Raw genomic sequence first — 7,500 nt, forward strand, 5'->3', positions numbered from 1 at the left:
GAAGATACGGGAAGGGGCCTATATACTGGTAGCAGCGGTGGGATGACATCCGGTGTTTGGAGTTGCATGAGAATGTGAGTTGTGGAGGTGATGTATACAAAAGGTAAGAAGAGACGATTGAAAGGGGAGGAGAGATGGTGGAAAGGGAAAGATGTGTTGGAATGGAAAGATATATTTGAAAAAAGCATGATGGAGGGAAGGACAGATGATGGCTGGAATGAGACGTTGGAAGAAAACATGTTTGCAAAAAAGTTTCGTGAAAAAAAAAGAAATAGAAAGAAGAGACGAAATAAAAAAGAAGGGTTGAGAAAAATGGAGGGAAGAAGTGCTGGAGAACAGGAAGAGAATCAGGAAGTTTAGAAGTACAAGGTCAAAAGAAATAAGAGATGAAATTGGAGATGAAAGAAATAGAAGGGAGAGAAGGGCAAGTGGTGGACAAGAGGACAAGAGGACAAGAGGACAAGAGGACAAGAGGACAAGAGGACAAGGGTAAGGGCTGATGGATGGGATTAGAGGATCGAGGGGAAGAATGGGATATGGTCGTGGAAGGAAAACCAAAGAAAGATATAAGAAGAGAGAATGGTGAAAGTTGATAGGAAGGATTATAAAGGTGAGAAGAGGGTGGGGGAAGAAAGAGGACGATGTAGAAAATGGAAGGACAAGCAGAAGAAATGGTAAAAGAGCGACGACCTAGAAAAGAAAGGAAGAGAGACAAGAACGAAGAGGGAGGAGGAAACAGGACGAGAAGAATGGGTGACAAAGGGAGAAAAGATGGGTAAAAGTAAAGGACGGGGTGGGAGGGGAAAGGAGAAAACAATGAAGAGAGAACGATGGCAAGGAGAAAAAATGGCAAGGGAATGAAAAATGGCAAGGGAAGGAAAAATGGCAAGGGAAGGAAAAATGGTAAGCAGAGAGAAGATATAATAAGACAAGAGAAAGGGGTAGGTCAAAATATGAAAAAGAGACGAAAAAAGAGGGAGATGATAGGAAATAGGGAATGGTGATGGGAGAGCTGGGAGGGGGGAGATGGGAAGGGAGATGAGGGGGCTATGGAATTAGGGAGATGGGAGGGGGAGATGGGAGGGGGAGATGGGAGAGGGAGATAGAAGGGGGAGATGGGAGGGGGGAAAGGAGACGGGGAGATGTGAGGGGTAGATGTGAGGGGGAGATGTGAGGGGGGATGTGAGAGGGAGATGGGAGGGGGGAGATGGGAGGGGGGAGATGGGAGGGGGAGATGGGAGGGGGAGATGGGAGGGGGAGATGGGAGGGGGAGATGGGAGGGGGAGATGGGAGGGGGAGATGGGAGGGGGAGATGGGAGGGGGAGATGGGAGGGGGAGATGGGAGGGGGAGATGGGAGGGGGAGAGGGAAGGGGAGATGGGAGGGGGAGATGGGAGGGGGAGATGGGAGGGGGAGATGGGAGGGGGCGATGGGAGGGGGCGATGGAAGGGGGCGATGGGAGGGGAAGATGGGAGGGGGAGATGGGATGGGGAGATGGGAGGGGGAAGGGAAGGGGAGATAGATGAGGGAAGACGGGAAGTGGGAGCTTGGAGGGGAATTTAAGAGCTGGGAGTGAGGTATAGGAGCTGGGTGGGGGTATAGGAAGGAGAGAAAGGATAAGAAAGAAGCTAGGGGGAGAATATAGGGGGAAAAGAGAGGGAACATTGGAGGGAAGAGGGAGGGGGAAGAGGGAGGGAGAAAAGGAAAGTGGAGGAAGAAAGGGAGGAAGGAGGACGAGAAGGGATGGGGAAATGGCAAAGGGATAGGGCATTAGAAGACGGGGGTGAGGACAGTGGGGAGAAGGTAGTGGGGAGAAGGCAGTGGGGAGAAGGCAGTGGGGAGAAGGCAGTGGGGAGAAGGCAGTGGGGAGAAGGCAGTGGGGAGAAGGCAGTGGGGAGAAGACAGCGGGGAGAAGGCAGTGGGAGAAGACAGCGGGGAGAAGGCAGTGGGGAGAAGGCAGTGGGGAGAAGGCAGTGGGGAGAAGGCAGCGGGGAGAAGGCACCGGGGTGAAGGCAGCGGGGAGAAGGCAGTGGGGAGAAGGCAGTGGGGAGAAGGCAGTGGAGAGAAGGCAGTGGGGAGAAGGCAGTGGGGAGAAGGCAGTGGGGAGAAGGCATGGGGAGAAGACAGGGGGAGAAGGCAGTGGGGAGAAGGTAGTGGGGAGAACGCAGTGGGGAGAAGGCAGGGGGAGAAGGCAGGGGGAGAAGGCAGAGGGAGAAGGCAGAGGGAGAAGGCAGAGGGAGAAGACAGGGGGAGAAGGCAGAGGGAGAAGGAAGGGGAGAAGGCAGGGGGCGAAGGCAATGGGGAGAAGGCAGGGAGCGAAAGTAGTGGGGAAAGGCAAACACAAACAAAGGAACACAATGGAAGAACAAACAACAGTAGGCCTACTGGCCCTAACGAGGCTGTTTGTGTTTACTATACTAAGCTACATTCAAGAAAACAGGGCAACTAACACTATTGTTACCGCTATCCTATCCATTTACAAAATGCTGGGATGTCAGATCTTTTAGTGCAAGGAATGATATTCTATTTGCGGATTAGATTCTAAGTATTTATCTAGGGAGGGGAGGGAAGGGGAAGGGAAAGGGAGAGGAGGGGAAGGGAGGGGAGGGAAGGGGAAGGGAGGGAAGGGGAAGGGAGAGGAGGGGAAGGGAGGGGAGGGGAAGGGAAGGGGAAGGGAAGGGAAAGGAGGGGGAGGAAGGGGGAGGGAGGGGGAGAGAGCAAAGGAGAGGGAGGGGAGAGGGGAGGGGAGATGGGAGAAGAGGGGGAGCGGGAGATGGGAGAAGAAGGGGAGCGGGAGATGGGAGAAGAGGGGGAGAAGAGGGGGAGAAGAGGGGAGAAGAGGGGAGAAGAGGGGGAGAGAGAAGAGGGGGAGAAGAGGGGAGAAGATGGGAGAAGAGGATGAAAAGGTGAAAAGAGGGGAGAAGAGGGTGAAAAGAGGGGAGAAGAGGGTGAAAAGAGGGGAGAAGAGGGTGAAAAGAGGGGAGAAGAGGGTGAAAAGAGGTGAAAAGAGGGGAGAAGAGGGGGAAGTGGGGGAGGAGAGGTTCTGGGAGGGGAAGGGGAGGGGATGGGAGTGGGAAGGGGAGGGAAGGGGAGGGGGAGAGGGGAGGGGAGGGGAGAGGGAGGAGTTACGGGAGGGGAGGGAGAGGGGTTAGGGGAGGGGAGGGGAGGGGTTAGGGGAGGGGAGAGTAGGGGTTAGGGGAGGGGAGAGAAGGGGTTAGGGGAGGGGAGAGAAGGGTTTAGGGGAGGGGAGGGGAGGGTTTAGGGGAGGGGAGGGGTTAGGGGAGGGGAGGGGAGGGGAGAGGGGTTAGGGGAGGGGAGGGGAGAGGGGTTAGGGGAGGGGAGGGGAGAGGGGTTAGGGGAGGGGAGGGGAGAGGGGTTAGGGGAGGGGAGGGGAGAGGGGTTAGGGGAGGGGAGGGGAGAGGGGTTAGGGGAGGGGAGGGAGAGGGGATAGGGGAGGGGAGGGAGAGGGGTTAAGGGAGTGGAGGGAGAGGGGTTAGGGGCGCGGAGGGGGAGGCTGAGGGGAAAGGGGAGGGTGAAGGGGTAGGGGGATGGGATAGGGGAGGGGAGATAGGTATGGGAGGGGAGGGGGAAGGGGTAGGGAAGATAGGTATAGGAAGGAAGAGGGAAGATAAGGGGGGGAAGGGACGGAAGGGGAGGCGAGTTGAAGAAAGGGAGAGGAGAGGATAGTGAGGTGGAGGGGAGTGGGAGGGAAGATGGGAGGGAAGGTGAGATGGTAGAGGAGGGAAGAGGAGGGGAGGGAGAAGAAGAGAGTGGAGAGGTGTACTGAGAGAATGGCGTAAGGATAGATAAATCATCGTAATGATGAAAAGAATCACTAGGGAGAGGAAAGACCGAAAAGAGATGCGGATGGGTGCTTGATATTTCCTGGAGAATGAGAGAAGGTAATTAGATGACAGAGGTCAACAGGACAAGAGGAAAGAAGATTTTTTTTGTTTTTTTTTTGTTTTTTAGAGAGAGAGAGAGATGAGAAAGGAGAGAAGGGCGATGGGAGAGATAAGAAGAGTAAAGGGAGATAGTATATGAAATATGAGAGGGCATTGGAGGAGGGTGAGGAGAGAAGAGTGAAGAGAAGAAAAATGAAAAAAGAGGTGGAAAAGAATTACGACAAGGGGAAATGAAGAGGGTAAGAGAGAGTGGGACAAGGAAAGTAAATGGAAGCGGAGGGATAGCTGGAAGGTTGCTGGGATGGGAGGAGGTAGAGGGAAGGGAAGAAGGGAGGGGAGGGTAGAGGAAATAGAAAAGAGGGGAGAGAAGAATAAATGTCGATGTGGAAGTTCAGAGGGAAAAATGGTGAGAAGAGTAAACATTATATAAAGCTCAGAAACAGAGGAAAGAAAATAAAAGTCATTAGCAAATGGCTGAAGGAGTATTTATATTTCGTTCGAAATGATATACTTTTCTATCCTTGAGGATACTATCTTGACACAAAGGTAGTCTGTGACAAGAGAGATTTAAAGACGGAAGCAGAAGCTCAATTCGATCACCATTCTTTTATAAATAAAGCTGATTCTCGAATCGCAAAATAAAGCTGCGTGGTTCTGGTCCGCAGGGGTGTTATTAAACTCGCCCTCCTCTGAAATACCGACCGTGAGGATACTATCTTGACACAAAGATAGTCATAGTTGTGACAAGAGAGATTTAAAGACGGAAGCAGAAGCTCAATTCGATCACCATTCTTTTATAAATAAAGCTGATTCTCGAATCGCAAAATAAAGCTGCGTGTTTCTGGTCCGCAGGGGTGTTATTAAACTCGCCCTCCTCTGAAATACCGACCGCATAAAACTTTTATAATAATATACCTTTCTATCCGTGAGGATACTATCTTGACACAAAGATAGTCATAGTTGTGACAAGAGAGATTTAAAGACGGAAGCAGAAGCTCAAGTTGATCATCATTCTTTTATAAATGAAGATGATTCTCGAATCGTAAAATAAAGCAGCGTGGTTCTGGTCCGCAGGGGTGTTATTAAACTCACCCTCCTCTGAAATACCGACCGCATAAAACTTTTATAATCAATACCTGAAACGGGAGGGATTGGAGGAAAACACGCGGTGAGTAAGGGGAGAAGAATCGGGTGGAGAAGCGAGAGGAAGTAGGTTCGATAGGGTAGAGGTATTTGAGAAAGGAGAAAGGAAGAGAAAAAACAACGAATAGAGGAAGAGGAGAACGAGACGAACATAGAGAAGACACGGGCGAAAGGAAAAAGGAGAATAGAAGAGAGAAGAGCGAAAGGGCAGGATATTGAGAGTAGAAAAGGGCAAGGATAGATGAAAGGATAGATGAAAGGACAGCGAGTGGAAAACAAGACGAGAGGAGAACAGTAAAATAAAAAATAAAAAGAGAACAGTGAAATGAAACAAGGGCAATAAGAATGAAAATTAGAAAGTAAGGAGGGAGGAGAGAAAAGTGAGAGGACTGAAAGACAAGAAATAACACAAGAATGAGAGAAGAGAAAACAGAAGAAAGAAAACGAGAGAACAAAGAAGCAAAGGAAGAGGAGTAGAGAGAAGACGAAAGTGGAGAGGTGTTAAGGATAATAAGAAAGGGAGAAAGAAGGTTAAAGAAAAACGTGGTTGAGGGAAAGAATGTAATTGAGGGGAGATAGCTTGCGTGAAAGTAGTTAAAAAGAAAAAATGGGAAAAGTGGGTATTTTGTGGAAAGGAAAAGGAATAAGTAAGTGAAGAAGAAAAAAAGAGTAGTCTAGAAGTGAGACGAGAAAATTGCAAAAAGGGTAAAGAAGAAAAAGGCGAGAAGAGAGGGGAAGAGAAAGGGTGGGGTCAGAGCAAAATTATGAAAAATGAGCAGAATATGATAGGAAGAGAAGCGCGAAAGAATGAGAGGGGGAGAGGGGAGGATGAGAATTTGAGAGACAAGAGTGGAAGAGAAGGGCGATACTGGAGGAAAGCAGGGGAAAAGTCAGAAAGAATAGGAAAGAAATGAAGCGTAGAGGTACAGTATTAGAAGTTTGTCGGAATTATCCAGTGCTTCTATCCTTAAGGACAATATCGTACCGAAGAAGTCAAGTCGGAGAGGTAAAATAAACCATTTAAGGATTACAGCAGAATGAATGGATAGTGCTAAATAAAAGTGGTCAGCACTCCTTTTTGAGTGGAGGCTAGTCCCCATAAAAAAAAAAAAAAAAAAAAAAAAAAAAAAATAGGTCCGGAGTAAAGTTGTCGTCAGCACCCCCATTGAGTTGCGGAGAGATAAAAGCATGACACGACAGGAGAGTAGGTAAGTGTGAAGATACAGGTCAGGAAAGATTAGAAAGATGAAGGGAGGATGAAAGAAGATAGAAAGGGAGGGAAATAGGGTGGGATGAGAGAAGAGAAATAGATTTCTGATTATGAGTGTATATGCACACATATATATATATATAATATATATATATATATATATATATATATATTATATATATATATATACATACATATACCAAGGCTTTTTCCCCCTTACAAGGGAGGTAGCCAAAAAGGAAAAGGCATGAAATCATTCCCACCCATTCCATCCCTAAATACACTCCACACCTCCTCCACCCTCTCTCTTATCTTAGCACCTCCTGAATGACGGGTCATCCCTGCACCTTGTCCACTGCCCTGGGTCAGAAGCAGTGTCGCAAGACACAGCACATCCACAGCAAGGCCGCTTCATTAAATCGGCGACCCCCCTCTCCGTCCCCCCATGCAGAAAAGAAGACGGGGAGAAATCCCTTTGGGCTGCGTCAAATTTTGCTCACACATACTACCTCATCCCCCATCCCCCCCGCCCATTCCACCTTATGCATCACAACATCATCCATATACAACCATTCTCCATTCACCCCTGTCTTCTGTCCTCTCCCGTCCTTCCTCAACAGACATTCCCCTCTTCCCCAAAGCCCCCTTCACCCCATCCATCCACCTCATCCTAGGACGTCCCCTCATGTTCACTCCCTCCACATCTGCCTTCCATACCTCTTTCACTAGTCTTTCTTCACTCATTCTTTCCATGTGTCCAAACCATCCTAATACTCTTTCATCAACCCTATCTCCCAACTCCCTTTCCATCCCTGTTCTCCTCCTCATCTCCTCATTTCTCACTCTATCTAGCCTAGTAACCCCCATCATACTTCTCAGACACCTCATCTCAAACACATTCAAACTCCTCTCTTCTTCTCTTATGTTCCATGTTTCTGCCCCATACAGTGCTGTTGGCACAATCACTCCTTCATATAATCTCCTCTTAGCATCTATTCCCAAATGTCTATTTCTCATTACACTCTTCAATCCACCAAGGCATTTACTTGCTTCTCTCAATATACATTCTACCTCCACCTTCACTCCATATATATATATATATATATATATATATATATATATATATATATATACACGGTACACGCATGTATGCACGCACGCGGGCACACGTACACTTTCAAAACAGCAATAACCAAAGATAGTTGGCTGAAAATTATTTGCATACGGTATCTAGTTTCACTTT

Source organism: Oratosquilla oratoria, chromosome 4 (genome assembly GCF_046742065.1).
Source record: "Oratosquilla oratoria isolate Oo_2021 chromosome 4, ASM4674206v1, whole genome shotgun sequence".
Classification (NCBI taxonomy): domain Eukaryota; kingdom Metazoa; phylum Arthropoda; class Malacostraca; order Stomatopoda; family Squillidae; genus Oratosquilla; species Oratosquilla oratoria.